This window comes from Sus scrofa, chromosome 9 (genome assembly GCF_054392235.1).
Source record: "Sus scrofa isolate SSC_HxYL_T2T_F1_AM1 chromosome 9, Sscrofa_HxYL_maternal_Yorkshire_Landrace_v2.0, whole genome shotgun sequence".
Lineage (NCBI taxonomy): Eukaryota > Metazoa > Chordata > Mammalia > Artiodactyla > Suidae > Sus > Sus scrofa.
In genome coordinates this window covers 128,393,204-128,411,410 of record NC_139391.1, presented here as the reverse complement: position 1 = coordinate 128,411,410, position 18,207 = coordinate 128,393,204, and the positions used below count along the sequence as shown (strand labels likewise).

Sequence of the window (18,207 nt, the reverse complement as noted above, 5' to 3'; positions counted from 1 at the left end):
ACTCAAGACATTTGTACAAGCAGGAGATAAAGATTCAAGAAGAATTTAATTTACTTAGAGATAATAAAATTGCCATAGTTGTTGAGAGAACAGTGTTTCGGGGAGCCCAACCCCAGTCTTATGTGGTTAGTTCCTTGCAAAAAAATACGATTCTTCCCTAAAAAGTCTCAGCCCCAGAGCATAATTGGTTAAAAGTTTGGCTTTGGGCTTCAGGTGGCTCAGGGTTCAAATCCTTTTCAGTAGCCTGTGAGATAGATGACTTTGGGCGAGTTACTTTGTTTCCCCAAGTTCCAGATCCATTTGTAAAATAATGATAACGGATTGTTAGGAGAACAGCCATATTAAACAAGGAAACATCTGAGAAATGCTTAACACACAATGCCGGTACTTTAAGAGCAAGTGTTGGCTATTGGTTATGGCCTGAGTTGAAAGGACCGTGGGTCTGATTGGGGGTGACATTTCCTATGGTCTGAATTTAGGGATTCGAAGCTTGCCTTCATTCGGGGCTTAACAAGCAGGTGTTTTGCATATAGCACGCTCAGCAAGACCTCTGAGGGCTGTCACTATGTGTTCTTGTAGTGTTGAATGCCCTGGATCACACCTGAGCTTGAGTTCCTTATCTCAAGTCTTCAACTGTTGAGCTCAGAAATCCACACAAGATAGGATTAGTCTTGGGCCCCTGGCTGGGCTGAGACTTTGAGGTTTTTGAGCTAAGAGTTGAATAAATGCGTTATGCGAGTGTCCGTGGGCTTAAAAAAAAGTGGCCTGAATGATTGTGATACTGACCAGAGACCGACATAACAGAGAGCCCCAGCCAGCCTGGGTGCAAAGACAAAGACGAAATTGCTTGTCAGAGAAAAGCATCAAAGCACACAGCTCTCGGTTGTCAAGGAAAACAAGGAGCGTCAGGGGCCAGGAGGAGAAATGGCCACACCTGGGTAATAGAGGCGGAGCAAGAGGCCCTTAGCAGCGGCCCTTAAGGGTCCCGCTCCACCAATGGCCAGCCGCACAGTGGGCCACGCCCCCTCCCTCTCTATAAAAGAAGCCTGACCGCTGTGTGACCGAGAAGAGTTTTTTAGGATGTTGGTCTGTCGTCTTCTCGGTCAGCTGGCTTTCTGAATCAGGCCACTCTTCTTGCCCCAACATCTCATCTCCTGATTTACTGGCCTGTCCCTACAGTGAACATGAGGAGTTGGGACTCAGTATATCAGCTGGAGGGAGGCCAGAGGATCCTGTTTGTAAAAACCGTATTCGAAGCTGTATTCCACAACCAAAGATTTTCTCAGAGGTGGGCTGTGAGGAAGTCTCGAGACGAAAGAAATGTGTGAACAGACAGCAAAATGGGGAACTGCAGTGACTCATTGGGGCCCGAGCCAGCTCTTCCTTCCTCTTCTCAGAGCTCTGTTTCTGAAGTTTGATGGCATCTAAAGAAATCTGTTGCCATGCAGTAGTGAGACTCTCCATGGCAACTTGAAGTCGGGGCCCCTCAGGACTCTGGGGGGGCCACAGTGAGCTCTTCTTCGAACTGCATCCACCCTCCCTGGGATGAGCTGCCTCATGAGGATCTTTGTCACCAGCGCTTGGGGAGCACCTCCAAAGAGACCCCCTTCTCTGCCCGTGTGCCCCCATCCAGGACAGCTCCCGTGCCCTTCTGTCTTTGTCTTAAACCCAACCCAGCCATCCTCAGAAGCTTCCTCCGAGCTGCCCCTCATGTTGCCTTTCTCAATCGTTTTGACAAGAAACACCAGCAGGAACAGTCAAGACTTGGAAGAAATCGGATTGGGTCAGAAAGAAGGGGGACCTTGGATAATGACAGTAATTGTCACAACTTCCAATCTTCCTCAAGCTTTAGAGTTCAGGACTCTGGATCCCCTCACCAAGGCCACGGCACCAGAGAGGATGAAAAGGGCCGATGTTGCATCTCAGCTGCCCTCTTAGCTGACTAGCCGCACGGAAAAAAAGTAAGCATTTTCTCCCTCTTGGATTTCTTTGCTGAATCTCTTATTTTTCTTCCATTCTTGTCTCTGCTCATCTTCCTACAACCAGTCCTCTGCCTTTAGAACTTTTCCCAATCACTGAAGAACTTCTGGAATGACGTAGAAATAGGAAGGGAGTGAGATAGAACACGATGACCTTCCCAGAGTCGAGAGGTCCTAGGCATTCAATAAAACATTGGGGGTTTGGGGAAATTTTTTTCTTTTAAATACTTTTGAACATTGGCACTAAAAAACAAAACCCAAACTCATTTCTTCTTCTTCAGCTTTCCTCCTGCTCCTTTGTGCCAAACATTCAATAACTGAGACTCTTTGAGCACCTACTATGTGCTAGGCTCAGTTCTAGTGAGATAGAGATCAAAGTTCTCGCCCCTAGAGGAACTTCCGACTATATCAACCATGCACACATGTCTTAGAGACCTACTATGTGTTATTTCCATTTTTCCCAAACATAGCGTATAGATGTATGATATGATTAACAGAGGTGATTTTGTTAGTACACAGAAGGAAGTAGAAAAGGTTGTAGCTGTAGCAGAAGGGTAGGTTTTAGTGGCAATAGAGGAGGGGATAGAAAGAAGGAAGGGACTGGGGTAGGGAGCAATTCCAGGCAAAGGAAAAGGCTCTGTGGTTTCTCCGCAGCCTCTGGGGCCATTGGTTACCCCTGCACTGCTATGCACACCCATGCCCAAGTGACCAAGCCTTCTTTGCTCACCATCTGGATTTCCAGGTAGGACTGGGCCAGCAGGAATCTACAGGGGGCAGAACATCCCACCCTGGTGCCCTGCTCTGAGGCCCAGGCTCATGGGAAACGTGAAGGCAGAGAGGTAGCCTTGGAGGACATGGTAGTGCCCATGGAGGCAGGGGAGTGTGGGATGCAGAGCAGGCCCTGGATGCTGGCAAACAGACCTGAATCCCGGTCTTGAGCCCAATCACTAATGGTTTGCTTCTAAATCACCTGACTTCTCTGAGCCTCGGTTCTCTCAACCATGACATGGAGACAGAATACATATATCATGGGGTTATTATGGGGGTTAAATAATTTAATCTGTGGAGCACATAGGTTTTTTTTTTTTTTTTTTTTTTTTTTTTTGCCTTTTCTAGGGCTGCTCCCATGGCACATGGAGGTTCCCAGGCTAGGGGTCTAATTGGAGCTGTAGCCACTGGCCTACGCCAGAGCAACAGCAATGCAGGATCCGAGCCATGTCTGCGACCTACACCACAGCTCACGGCAACATCAGATCCCTAACCCACTGAGCAAGGCCAGGGATCGAACGCACAACCTCACGGTTCCTAGTCGGATTCGTTAACCACTGCACCACAACAGGAACTCCAAGGAGCACATAGTTAATCCTCAGTAAGTGGTGGCTGCCATCAGCTCACCAAGGACTCGGGGATGTGTCTCCAAAGGTGGGCCAAACATTCAACTCATTTTATATATTTATTTATTTATTTTTGTCTTTTAGGGCCACTCCCGCAGGATATAGAGTTTCTCAGGCTAGGGGTCTAATTGGAGTTACAGCTGCCAGCCTACACCACAGCCATAGCAACGCCAGATCTGAGCCATGTCTGTGACCTACACCACAGCTCACGGCAACACAGGATCCTTAACCCACTGAGCAAGGCCAGGGATCGAACCTGCAACCTCATCGTTCCTAGTCAGATTCATTTCCGCTGCACCACGACGGGAACTCCTCAACTCATTTTAAATATCAGAAAATGTTTTTGTCATTGAACCCTATGATTATGAACTCATCTGAATAACACGCTGAAAATTGTTTTGAATGTTACATAGGAATCCTTGGAAAATGAAATAACATATCTTTATAACTATTTTTCTCGACTGGGATACAGCAGGGAGCAGATGAGAAACCCAATTTCCACCACTTTGCAAACACTGGAAGGTAACTCGATCCATTCTGAGACTAAGATTTTAGAGATTGCTTCAGACTCCTCATTAAAAGAGAATTTCCTTGGGCAAAAGTCACTTTCATCATTTTAGTTAGAAGTTGAGTTTTAGTAACCAGTCTCACCAGGGAACATTTTTTTTTTTTTCAATCTTTCTGACTGTACTCTAGTGAATAGGAATTTCAAGTCCATGAATCCTGCTAATACTATGCCTACTAATTATTATGATAGCTAACATTCATTGAGACAATGCTAGGCCAGGGCGTGTCCTAAGTGTTGTGCATGTGCTAACACATGCAGTCGTCAGAAACATCTCTGAAATGGGTGCTATTATTAGTCCTTTTGGACAAACACAGAACTAAGGTTATGTATGGGTGTGGAGAATCTGACCTTCGGTGGTCTGCCAGCCCCTAAATGCAGAGCTGGGACTCAGACCCAGGCAGTCATGCTGCTTCGTCTACCAACTACCTCTAAAAGATGCAGCTCCTCATTATCCTTAAAAACCTAGGACATTGAACCAGATACCCCCTTTTAACAGGAAGATTAGAAACTTATTTTTCTCCAAGAGGAATTTATTTGCACATGTTGATGAGCTATCCTGCTCCTGGAAAGGTGTTCAAAATAACCTTGTTCAGTTTTCATGACTCCATGTGGTCATTTCTCTATTTTTATGCTTTCTTTTCATGTGTGGATGCGATCTGGATTTTGCCCTTAAAGTGAAACTATGCAGTTTTCTTCTGAAGCAAATTGCTTTAAGTAGAAAAGCTGCTTCCAGCAAAATGACGAAGCATTCCAAGTATCACCGGTGTGCATGGTGTGGTCCAAAGGGGGCCCTGAAGCTTGCCGAGCACTAACAAGCCATCTCTGGTTAGCGAGCCGACAGGTGCCTGCAAGTCCAAGCAGCAGATGACATCAGGCCGAGGCTGGGGTCCCACAGGCAAACTCACCCCAGCGGACCTCGTGATACTTTGGGAGGCCAGGCTCACTGTCTCCCATTTCTAGTCACCTTGTTACCAACTCCTGTGGAAAATTTAATGTGGCCAGAAGGAATTCTGACCTCTTTTAGACAAAAACATGCTCATGTTTTTATGATGAACTATTGCATATTTTTATTGAAAACATTTAATACTGCTCTAAAAGGGTGACTATTTTTTAGGTATTGCCCCACTGCTGATTTCTGATTGAATGCTGCCAAGAACAAGAAAGGAGGAAAAAAAAAAAAAAAAAAAAAACTGGAGACGCTATCAGATTCATTAAACATTGTATTTAATTGTTCTTGTATTTAAACCCTGCCCTTATCAGTGACATTGCCACTTTTCTCATTTTTCAAAGTTGCATATTGGAAGAAAACAAGAAAAGGGAGCAATGGTGTGGCCTGGGAAACTAGGGTGTTTACTGCCTAGAGGAACCAGAAGTTCATATGGGCCTGGCTGGCTGAAGAAATGACAGCTCAGCATAGGGAAGGGGAGGGAAAAAAAAAAAAAAAAAAAAAAAGGCGATAGCAGCAGCAAAGCAAGAACAAAACATTTAAAGAGATCTGGCCAGAACTGGTCTGCACAAATTCCTGTCCTGCCTTCCTCCTCCTCGCTCCCACAAGCCGCAGCAATCTTGCCTTCCCTAGGAAACTGCAACTCCTACCTCCTCCGAGGGGGCTGCGCACGCGCCCCGTGCCGGGGTGCGCGCATTTTCCCTCTCGGCACCCACGGAAGGCAGAGCACGTGTGCGGGAGGGTGGAGGGTGAGGAGTGGAGCAAGAGAAAGACAGCTCAGCTGGCTGGCCCTTGCCCCTGAAGAAAACAAGCGGAGGCAGGGAGGAAAACATACTGTTCCTGCAATCTGATCACCTCCGTGCAAGCCTCTGGGTTACACACCCCAGGACGCCGAGGCCCAGAGGCGAAACTGATTACACTGGGCAGGAAAACCTCGCGTGGTGACTGTTCCCGGGCAGATTAGAAACACATTGTTGGAGCAGGGGGGCCAGGGGGCCCGGAGCGTGCAGGGCAGTAGGGCTGGAGGCTGGGTGTGGGCTGGGGCCAGAGAGCTCGCGGGGAGGGGGTCCAAACGCCTGCGGAGAGCTCTGTGAGCTGATTCCTGCTCCCCGGGTGGCCCCTGGCAGCTGCCCAGGCCTCACAGTGAGAAATCTGGAACAACGAAGGCGCTAGGACAAAAGGGTCTCTGGCCAGAGAGGGGCTGCAGGGTTTATGGGGCCAGGAGCACCCCGGTGTGAGACTGGGGATCAGACTGTCCAACAGGGCTTGTGTAAGAGAACCAACGTTCATTGGGCGTTTACTGGGAGCAGGGCACTGTGCTAGGCTCCTTTTATATATTTCATCGAGTTTGGGATCACAGTATGGAATTCTCGCTGAATTGAAAAGTGGGAAGTAAAGAGCTGTTTTTTGCCAGGTGACCCAAACCCTACGGTTGCCCAGTGCAATTTGTTTGAAATAGCAACTAGAGGCCCACTGGGAATCTTGTCAGTAGGAAACCAGTAGAGCCCGCCCCCCTTTAGCTTCCAGCTCAGGCAAGGACATTCAGGAGTGTTGAGGACCGAAGGGTGTCTTCACATCTTCCTCTCTGGGCCCTCATCCATGGAACTGCTGGACCCGCCGCCTCTCAAAGCCCCGCTTCCCTTGGGGGGAATCCTGGTAATCGCTGAGCCACCGCTGAAGTTCTCTACTCTAGCGCCACCTGGTGGCTCTTGGCGGCTAGTCCATGGCCGACTTGGCTGGGAATTGCTGTTTTATAGCCGCTAAATGAATGTCACCACCTCGGTTTTGTGAGGTCCACCTGTTCTTTCACTGCGCCGTTTATCTCCATGTTATTGTCACTCCAGGTTTTCATAGTCTTTGCCAGTTCTCTGCTGCTTCATCTCACTAAGTCACTTCTAGTGTTATTTTCGTAGAGTTCCAAATCAGGGAGTTCTTGATCCTTATAATTTTGCTAGTGGACAAACTTTTTCATTTGAATATTTTTCATTTGTCTAGGACATGCTTTGCTCCCTCTTCCTCCAAGTCTTTGGGACATGGACATATTTCTGGGTGTTTGTTTTTACTCCGTGTGAGTGGTACAAGGTTGTATCTCATCCAAATTTGTCCCTCCCAACAATACTAAATTAACATCTAAGTCTGGGCACTGAGACTGGGGACAGCAGCTCTGTCCAGTCCCAGGGTGAGTTCCCTGCCAACCTAGAAGCCCTCTCTGAGAATACAGGTGAGAGACTTTGCTCAGATTTTGACCAAAAGGCTTGGTCTGATGTCTGATTCGATCCATGAAGCCTGACCAATCACAGTGGAAAAATCAGCCTTATAGTCAATGAACCTGGAGGCCAGGGGAGTTTGTTCAGACTGGCAGTCACAGATGCACTGTGCTGGGTGCATGTCCACTGCAAACCAGGACAGGCAAGGTCAGAACCAAAAAGGCAGGGTCAGGCCAAGGATAGAGAGTTCTGGAAGGAAAAGAGGTTGGGTCTGAGGAGGCCTGATGAGATCTGGGAGGAGATTGTGAAGAAGCCAAGGCAAGGATGCTGGCGCTCATGTCAGGAGTCTGCTGCATGGCAGGGGTTCATGGAGAAGGTAGTTTTCACCCACCTGGGCCAGGTCCACAGGGCTGAGCATACTCTCCAGATGTCTGGTTGCTATTCCTTCAAGGAGGCCTATCAAGATCTCATGTAAACAGAACCTCCCATCAGCCACCCTGATGACACAGTGCCACAGTCGACACAGAACACAGGTACCCTTGGGGCCTTTGTTACACTAATATAGTAGGTCCATCAATAGGGCCTTCACTTATATAGAGCTTCATTCAAATGTTAATTTGTTTTTTAATCATTTATTCATTTTCATTCACCTGTCTGTGAAGGTGCCAGGTACAGTGCTGGGAGATGGAGCAGAAGACGTATTAGATACCATCTTGTCTACAGTAACTTACAGTTTGGGGAGAGCAACATGCAGAGGGCAACCACTGCATCGTTAGCTCCGAGTAGTGTCACAGTAACCCAGAGCAGGCATCCCTATGATCATGTAGCAAAAGGGGCTGACTTTCTGACTCAGTTTTCTCTTCTATGAAATGGTACTTTGGGAACACTGAAGCCAGTGGCGTCCGTCAAGTGCTTAGCGTTGTACCTGGCATACAGTAACTGCCTCATAAATGTTAGCTTTCTGATGATTGTGGTAAATTTGGAGTTTAGAAGAATAATTGTCCCAGGGTTATCCACTAATGATGGAGAAAGTGTACCTGGGTCTTCTGATTCAAAATTTAGCTTACTTCCTCTTACTCTACCAAGTAATGTGCTATCTTAGAGACAGACACAGCAGCTGGGTAGTTAAAAGCTTTAAATCTCTTTTCTCCTGGAGAGTTGATACCAAAAAAAAAAAAAAAAAAACCAAAAAAACAAAAAACACCTGATTTGGGAGGCAGAAAGGCAAATGACTATTTGCTCACAAAGTATTAGTTGCAGCTCTGGTTCTTCCTAAGTACCAGACTTGCACCTATATCAGAGGTCACAGAAAACATTTATAGGCATGAAAGGAAGCTGCGAATTCAACATACAGAAGGAAAATTCGTTTCTCTCCAGTCTGAGGTGGATGTCTGTTTGGATGAGAAATTTGCCGGATGACATATACTATTGAATATGGAATGGATGGTTAGCAGGAACCAGCTGTATAGCACAGGGAACTCTACTCCATATTCTGTGATGACCTTTGTGGGAAAAGCGTCTGAAAAAGAATGGATATATTTATATGTATAACGGAATCATTTTTTCACACAGCAGAAATTAGCACAACATTGTAAACCAACTATATATCAATAGAATTTTAAGATTCAAAAAAAAAAAAACCCTCCAAATACAGAAAAGAACTAACACTAATGTAGTATCTCTTATTAACTTGAGGGATTATTTAACTGCTGCTAATAGAAGTTCGTTAGAATTGGTATTAAAAAAAAGAAAGAAATTCAGGCATTGCTATCATGGTTCAGAGATAAGGAACCCAACTAGTATCCCTGAGGACTCGGGTTCAATCCCTGGCCTCGCTCAGTGAGTTAAGGATCCGATGTTGCCATGAGCTGTGGTGTAGGTCGCAGAGGTGGCTTGGATTCCAAGTTGCAGTGGCTGTGGCCACAGCTACAGCTCTGATTCAGCCCCTAGCCTGGGAACTTCCATATGCTGCAAGTGCAACCCTAAAAAAGACAAAACAGAAATTTGCAAGATAAGTGGGGGGACACAGCCCCAGAGGATGTTCTCATTCTGTAAATCCCGCTCTAGATGAGGGCATCTGTGTCTTTAGGACCCTGACGATGAGCAGGTTTGAGAAGAACTGGACCAGATACCATTCAAGGGACTCTTGTTGTTCCATGGCCTGGCTGCTCCAGGAAAGGATGGATTGTTTAGCCTAAAACATGGCTGGTAGTGAAAGGTAACTGAACCATTAAGGACGAAGGCCATCAGGAAGCTATAAACTCACAGAAATGACTGGAACTCTGGCCCCAGGAAGGGCACTGCCAGTCCCAGCCCTCCGGTGGTAGAGCTCTCCTTGGCCTGTTCACCGCTGCTGGCAAAAGACCAGTTCTCTTGATCAAACAAGCAAAGAGTAGGTTTATCTTTTTCCTCTAAGTTCTCAACTAGGTCAGAACAGAGCCGATCGAGGTAACTCTCATTAGCAATTCAGCAAAATCAACCATGACCCCCCAACACACTGAGAGCCCAGGTGTCTCTACCTTGGCTCGTTTCTGAAATTCTGCTTCAGGCTCCCGTATTCATCTGCTCTGCCCTTTCAGCCAAATCTTTTGTTTGAGGGTGAGGAAGCCCAAGGATAAGAGCACACAGATTCCTTGAGCTTGGGCAGGTAAGCAGATGGGTCCAGGCCAGCCCATGTGTTGACCTCACCTGGCCCTGGGTTGCCAGCTCCTGATAAGTAGACAGTGGATATGCAGGTAATATCTCAACCTCAGAGAATTTATCCAGGTGCTCCCTCCTGACCTCAGCTGTAAACCCTCTTCTCTCTGAGCTGTTTTCCGCAGATCTCTTTGCCGAGTTCTCTTTGCCTAGATCCTCAGCTTGGTGATGACTCTCTGGAATGTTCTCCCTGGATTTAGCTCTCTTTTCCCCCTTGAGCCCCTCCCCTTCCCTCCATGTCCTGCATCCCTCTGTGAGATTTCTAGTGCCCTAGCACCACTGGCTTCCAAGACACAGCACCCCACCTGTGATCAGCTTCTAGGCCTCATCCTTGTCTAGAGCAGAGAACAAGGGTTGGGTTCCACAGCCCAAGCAGGAACTGGGTGTTCCTGTCCAAGACAGCAGAGGAACTGAGAGCCAAGAGGAATAAGAACAAATGAAAAGTTAGAAACAGATAAGGAAGGAACTGAGCCCTGGTGTTCAATCTGCCTCCTTGGACCAGCAGGCCTGAGTGCACTAGATGGCCTTAAATGGCCAGGAACAAGGCAAGTCCATGGTTGTCAGCCCTAGTTGCACCTTATTGTTTTGGTGTTTTGTTTTGGCCACGCCCTTAGCATGCAAAAGTTCGCATGCCAGGGATCCAACCCACACCATAGCAGTGACAATGCTGGATTCTTAAACTTCCGAGCCATGAGGGAAATCCCTCCATTGTACCTTAGAATCACCGGGAGAACTTTTAAAGAGAAACACCCATGTCCAGACTCCATCACAAAGCAATTAAATCGGGATCTCTGGGCATGGTCCTGACGTGTGTTTGTGTGTGTGTGTGTGTGTGCACGCACGCATGCACGCACACACGTACACATGTTTTAAACTTTCCCAGAAGAGTTTGTTGAGTAGCCAGGGTTAAAAACCCCTGAGATGATTATGGAATCAGATTCCTTTGCCTGGTCTTCAGTGTCTCTCGCCTCTGTCTTTCCCAGTAGCATGTGACTCAGTGCTCCAAGAAGCAGACTGATGGGGTAGAGAGAGCCAAGGCATTGGAGTCATGCATGAATTCAGGTCTTGGCTGGATCACCAACTAGCTGTGATTTTTGGCAGGTCATAGCATTCTGAGGTATCCTGAGAATTAATCAAAGTGGGATATTTAACACCACTTTATGACAAGTCAATTCCCTTCCCTGTTTCTATACAATCAGTTCCCCTTATAGGCCTCTGTGGGTGCTGAGACCATCTTAGAAGAGATGAGAGATGCATCAGAGCCATTTTGCCACATCCCGTGGGAGCTGGGTGTGCATTCAGACTGCCAGGCCTGCGAGGGAGACCAGCCATGGCTCCTGGGCTCCCAAGTTGTCCCAAAACCTTGTTGCACTACCAGCTTTTCTAGGATCCAGTATCCTAGGATCAAATGTCCAGGTTATGCTTAAGTTGTTTAAACTGCTCTGCCTCTCCCTATTCCCACAACTTGTCCTAGTCCACATGTTTGGGATTTTTGACCTGCCCTGTTGTTGGACTCACCCTTGTCATCTCTCTCTTTGGAGAATTTCCTCGAGTGTCTAGCCTGGTACCTCACTTAACTCCTATCATCATTGCTCCCTGGGGTGAAAGCCTGGCCCTCTCACCTCAGCCCTGGTTGGGTTCCTAGCCTACGCTAGCACATATTCCAACGTCACCTTCTGCCCCTTTGGTAACCACAGGCTCCTGGATTTTGACTGGCTCTTCCACCTGCTCACCTGCTCCAGCCCTGAGGCAAGAATGGCTGTGCTACCCATGTCACCACACCTGAAGCACCCAGCTGCCCTTCCAGGACCAGCCTCAAATCCAGGTGGGTCATTCCTGTTTCTCCCTCTTATTACAAGGGATCAGGCCCCTGCTTGGTCCAGTCAGACCTCTCCCCTCCTCCTAGCTCCAAACTTACCATTCATTCCTGAGCTATCTCAAGCCACCATACCATTTGTGCTTTGTAAATACTTGGTGGCAAATTGTGACTGTTGTGAAGTTTGAAAAGAAAAGGGGAAGCAGTTGCATTAAGGTGGATCCATCTGCCAGGAGGGGCTCTATAACCTTAACGTGGACACTGGGCTTCTTGCCACTTTGTATGGTTGTGTAGAACGACGAGTTGCCTTTAATGTGTAGAGAAAATATCTAGAAATACATTATTTTCCAAAATCCAAATCAACTCTGAGTCTTCCACAATGCTTCTAACTTCTGCATTAATTCAAATAATCCAGATATGTGGAGCATGTAACATAAAGCCATAGTCTCTTTCTGGGATCACTTCTGCAATTTTCTCATCAAAAGCATTCTCTATGGGTACCAAGCTCATATTGACAGCTGGTGGATGGCTTGAATTCCTTCTGTCATTATTCCACACTAACACACTGACCAATATGGATCAGCTTAGAAAAGCAATCTAGGGGGACCCTCTAATGTAAAAACTCCAAGTAAAAGTGTTAGAATATAATCTATGGTGGCAGCTCAGCTATTGATGTTGTTCAGGCTTAGAGGGCTGAATCTGAATCTGAGGCTGCATCTCAGATGACATCACCAGGGTATCAAGGGCAGCAGTTAGTCCTACCATGTGCCAATGCTGATCTATCTATAATGGCTTCCTAGACCACTATGCTAACGTGGGAGGCCCAGTCTGGGCTGAGTGAGAAGGAATGCAATGATCGATTAGTCATGTCTGCCATGGGCAGGACAGCATAGTGGTTAATAGCCTGGGTTGTGTAGTCAGATAGAAGTTCAGGTTCTGTCTCTGCCACTTATTAACAGGGTGGCTTTGGGCAAGTTACCTAATCACTTTTCAGGCTTGTTTTTCATCAATAAAATGCAGATAGGTTATAGTACAGGATTCTTATGAGGACCGGTTGAGATAATTCATGCCAAGTGCTTAGCAATGTATCTAGCACAGGGTACTCAATAAATATTAGCTCCTCCCAGAGGAGGGGGCAAGGCAGCTTGTGCTCAGCATATCTGCCATTCCAGGTTCAGGCTTATATGAGTGCTTATAAGAATTTAGCTAAGACAGCTTTTAAAGGAATTTGTAGAGGCTATTGAAACTTCTTTGTTCCTAGGATATTAGCAAAAGGTTTTCAGTTGATGGTGGTATTAAAATTGTATTCTAGGAGTTCCCATCGTGGTGCAGTGGTTAATGAATCCGACTAGGAACCCTGAGGTTGTGGGTTCCATCCCTGGCCTCACTCAGTGGGTTAAGGATCCGGCATTGCCGTGAGCTGTGGTGTAGGTTGCAGACGCGGCTCAGATCCTGTGTTGTTGTGGCTGTGGCGTAGGCTGGTAGCTACAACTCCGATTCAACCCCTAGCCTGGGAACCTCCATATGCTGTGGGAGCGGCCCTAGAAAAGGCAAAAAAAAAAAAAAAAAGATAAAATTGTATTCTATAGATACTTTTTTTCCTGCTTAAATACCAAGTGGTATCTCAGGATCACTAGTAGCACAGACCCTCATTAGAGATACATGCAGGTCTGATCTGACCTTCTAACTGGATTCTAATTGTTTATACGGCAAAACCAAATTTCTGCATGCCTTGGAAAGATTTACCCCTGCCTGATTTTTCAGCCCCATCACCTGCTTCTCTTCAGCACAGCTCCTGAGCTCCAGCTATACCGAGCTACTAATTCCCCAAATTCGTCATCCTCTTCTCTACCTCTGTGCCTTTGCACATGCTGTTCCTGCTGAGGATGGCTTTCCTCCCATTATCTGTCTTTACACTCTTCTCTGGACTAGATTACATATGGTTGGAATTATTCCTTTCTCGAATATTTGGTTGAACATTCCAGTGAAATGGTCTGAGATTAGTGTTTTCATTGTAGAGAGATTTTTATTAGTGATTTAATTTCTTTTTTTACTAACAGTTGCTCAAGTTTTATATATCTTCATAAGTATACTTTGGTAAATTACAGCCTTTTTTAAAAAATAAATCAATTTTGCTGTTTATCTCATGACTGCAATACAAGCACTGTGTCTGGCTGGAAATTTTTCACACTGGAAAACTACAAATGCAATAGAAATGTGTGCTGAACCTGAAAGGCTCTGGAAGCATGATTATTATTTAGGCTTCTAAATGTGGAAGTATGAATGACTAGATATTGACAAGTTCAGAAAATCTCAAGGTTTGTAAAAAATGTTTAGCCTAGCAAGATTCTGTAGTGTACCAAATTGCTTATTTATATGTTTTCTCCATCATTAATAGAAATAGACTTTCAGGGAGTTCCCACTGTGGCTCAGTGGAAATGAATCTGACGAGTGTCTATGAGGACGCGGGTTCAATCCCTGGTCCCACTCAGTGGGTTAAGGATCCAGCGTTGCTGTGAACTGTGGTGTAGGGTCATAGACGCGGTACAGATCTGGTGTTGCTGTGGCTGTGGTATAGGCTGGCAGCTACAGCTCCAGTTCGACCCCTAGCCTGGGAACCTCCAAATGCCACAGGTATGGCCCTAAAAAGAGAAAAAAAGAGAAACAGAATTTCAACTGGGCAATTGGCCATTTAGCTAAAGGCTGAAAGGAATTCCCTTAAAGGGACGAACTGGGTACACACCTCCCCTGGGCCCTTTCCCTGTCACTGGCTGGGAGGTAGTGACATGTGGATCAGTTCCTTTGGACCCGCTTGGAGGAGCCACTGTCGAAGATGGCAGAGCCATCTGGATTCTGGACCAACACATGAAAAAGAAGTTAACCTTTCTTGTGTGCAAGCCATTGCACTCTGGGGACTCATTTTGCTGCAGTCGAGCCTGCACCCTCGTTAATACACCTACCAGGAGATGGAATGAGGCATCTAGTGCCACAATCCACTGCTCTCCAGGAGTCTTATGTCCCTTAGGATTCGACTTGCCCCAACTGAGATAGGCCAGTGGGCAATCGTACTGCTTGAAATACCTTGTGGATTATACACACTTAGCCTTTTCTTTTTCCCTTGAAAAGGGAAGGCACATTTTTTTTTTCTTTCAAGGGAATTAATATAATGTCCACCAAATGAAGACCTGTTTGTGGTGGTTGTTTCGAAATCTCAAACCAGTGTATTTTTGTCTTAGAAAATACTGAGTTCCTCCTTTCCTGGCGTGGTGGGGTTCCTCTCTACCCATCGAGATACTTAAGGGAGAAGTTCATTCCGTAAGGGGGTTCAGATATGGCCAAGAACACTGTGTGTCGAACTTTCTGTGGTGAAGTGTTTCTTTTTTCTTCTTCTTCTTTCAATTCGTTATTTTGAAAAATATAAAGTCTGAATGACTAGAGAAATTAAGAATGAACATAAATGTAAGAGACGCAATGGTTTCATTAAATTCAACAGACATGGAATTAGTCTGCCAGATTTCTAGACAAGTTCCTAAACACTTAGCCTCAATCCCTCTGCTTCATTGTTGCAGACAAGTGACAGACTCACGGGGGGCAGGCGCCAGTGTGAGTGGAAATCACTGGATCGATGATCAAGGGGATTGTTGCCCAGCTTTCAGTGGCGCGTTGGAGTCTTTTGAGGAATTCATCTTGAAACCCGGGATTTATTGAGAGCTAAAAGGTTTTTGAAGTTTCCAGTGTTTCCCTTCACATATCAAAAGTAAAACGAGGAGGTTTTACTCCAAGCCGTGATGTTGAAAGAAACAAGACATATGGTGCAGAGTTTCCCTCCCAAGGAAGGCGAAAACCTCTTTCAGTCACTGAAGAGTGGGGCACAGAGAGGGGGCAGAGGTTCCAATGTGAGAGCCCTTGCTCTGTTCTGGAGGATGAATTCCCTTTGGTCTACAGAAACAGCCAAATATATTGGGCTGTCCCTGGGTCCCAAACTGCTTCCTTGGGTCCAGCTTGGGGCGACTCTAGGTGTGTCAGAGATGTGCTCATTCAGCACAGCATCATGTCCATCATGGCAAGAAGCAAGGGCCCACCGTGGAAGAGGAAGGTGCCTGGAGAAATGGTTCTAGCAGCACAGTTCCTGGGATTTGTATGTGGTGTCAGCAGATCCAGGAGTTCTGACCTGTCCCAGTGAGGGAACATGGCTGTGGAGAAAGGTGTGCTGGATGGGGAGAGGTCTGGGGTCAGAGGAACAGGGGGTCCTTGTGGCCACAGTCAGTGGAGAGGTCCCTGGTCCTTGGTGGCAGGAACCATTGAAACGCCTTAAAAGTCCAGGACCCATCATCTAAGACTCCTCAAGACTACGGCGCCGAGGCAAGCAGCATTGCCTTGTTGATTTTGTTCTTAGTATATAAATGTCGGAATAATGACAGCTATGGCTGAGCAGAATGGCTTCACGATTCTAAAAGTCTACCAAATGTTAGCGCTAAGTCCAACCGGGGCTTTGTGAACTCTTCTGAGAGGTCGTAAAGACAAAGGCTTTGGAGTCAGACGGACCTGGGGTTACCCCTGGCTCTGCCATCTACTTACTCTGCAACCTTGGGGACATCTGCCTTGCAGGATTTTGGGGAGGATTAGCAAACATGTGTAAATCACCTTAAGTCTATGCGTATGCTCAGTACAGAGAAGATAATTCAAGAAATGGATGATGTTCTTTTTTAAAAAAAAATTGAAAGGTAGTTTATTTACAGTGTTGTGTTTCAAGTATACGGCAGAGTGATTCGGGTCACTTTCATATATACAGATTCTTTCTATGCATTACGAGATACTGATTCTAGTTCCTTGTGCTATACAGTAGGTCCTTGTTGTTCACCATTTGTATACATAGTGGTGTGTATATGTTAGTACCAAACTCCTAAAATATCTCCCCACCCCTTCCTGCTGTCGCCTTTGGTAATCATAAATTTGTTTTCTTTGTCTGTGACTCTGTTCTTGTTTTGTAAATAATTTCAGTTGTATCATTTTTTAGTTTCAACATATAAGTGATATATATGGTATTTGTCTTTCTCTTTCTGACTGATTTCACTTAGTATGATAATCTCTGCATCCGGATTGCTCCAAATGGCCATATTTCATTCTTTTTTTTCTTTTTTTTTATGCCTGAGTAATAGAAAGTTGTTCTTATATTGTCTTGTGATTTGCAACCTGGCACCCTTCTCTTTCAGTTCTCTCTTTTAAGAAAGAATTGAGGAGTTCCCATTGTGGCGCAGCAGAAATGAATCCAACTAGGAACCATGAGGTAGCGGTTTCTACCCCTGGCCTCGCTCAGTGGGTCAAGGATCCGGTGTTGCCATGAACTGTGGTGTAGGTCACAGACACAGGTCGGATCTGGCGTGGCTCTGGCTGTGGTGTAGGCCGGCGGCTACAGTTCTGATTAGATCCCTAGCCTGGGAAACTCCATGTGCCACAGGTACAGCCCTAAAAAAGACAAAAAGACAAAACAAGAAGAACAAAAAAAAAAAAAAAAAAAAAAAGAAAGAAAGAAAGGATTGAAAGCTTCTCATGATATGTATCCCAGGAAGAAGAGGAACTATGGACACCAAACCCTTCACAGAACCGAGCTGTGATTTTCAGCTGAGCCTACTCCAACTTCAGAGGGAGGCTGTATTGTTGTACTATTAATCAGCATTATTTGAAAACCAACGTATATTGCCTCACAAATCTACTTTTATTTATGTATTTTGATTCATTTTATTTTAGTCAGGAGAATCCCTTATTCAAAGAAGATGTTGTTACGTCACAGAAATCAAGCAAGGGTCATTCTTTCCTTGATAGTGACTTCTTGAGGCCTAAACACTCTTCTAGTCTCTTCCCCAAGGCCACGTTCACTGTTACCAAGGACGCCTGGCCCACAGCAGCCCTTCTCAAGAGCACCCACTCTCACTCCGGGCTTGGCTTTTTAAATTTTGGTAATCATAAATTTGTTTTGTCACCAGATCCATGTTAGCAGTAGCCCTCCTGTGCCTGTATGCGATTAAGATGCATCTCCATGCCCTGGGCTCCCCGAGGCATTATCAGGTCTATCCCCCCAACAAGAGTGTGCAGGTCCACGTGAAGCTGGCCTGGCGGTGGCTTTCAAGGCAGACTTCATAAGCTTGACAAGTAAGCATGTCATTCATGTTACTGCAGGTAGAATGGGTTTGGGGCTGCTAAGTAGAAGAAAAAAAATGTCCCAAGTTTCTCATCGCCACTGAATTGAAGTCTGGTCATTCAGTTTTTCTGTTCTCCATTAATCTCCTTAGGGGATTTAAGCTCCATGGAAAGATCTGTGTTCTACATTGTAGTTCGCAGAACTGTTTGCAATGTCATCAGAGGAAGGAGGAGAGACTGTGGCCCAAACTAGAAAGAACACATGGGGGCAGGGGCTGGGGACAGCTCGTAAGACAGACAAGCCAGGTTCTGCTAAACAGCAGTCTCCAAGGGTTTACCAGTCAGCTAAGAACAAAAGCCGCAAAACAAAATTGGGTTCAGTATCAAGGTTAATAACCAAGTGAAATGAAAGCAGAAGAACATCTTATAAGCCAAGGGGCAGGTTTTACAGGAACTAAGCAG

The 18,207-nt window shown here is 46.0% G+C and overlaps 1 long non-coding RNA gene across 6 annotated transcripts in view; it reads left to right on the top strand.

Annotated features, from left to right (window-relative positions):
* Window positions 1–18,207, top strand: part of LOC102162221 (uncharacterized) — a 173,655-nt gene that overhangs the window by 118,944 nt on the left and 36,504 nt on the right. For 2 of the 6 annotated variants that reach the window (XR_014816395.1, XR_014816396.1), the window contains 2 exons: window positions 1,180–1,961; window positions 4,617–5,206. This is a non-coding gene — a long non-coding RNA (uncharacterized LOC102162221). Of the gene's footprint in view, window positions 1–579; window positions 1,962–3,786; window positions 3,896–4,616; window positions 5,207–11,488; window positions 11,617–18,207 lie in introns of those variants that run through there. The other 4 variants (XR_014816397.1, XR_014816398.1, XR_014816393.1 and 1 more) reach the window with 4 other exon arrangements.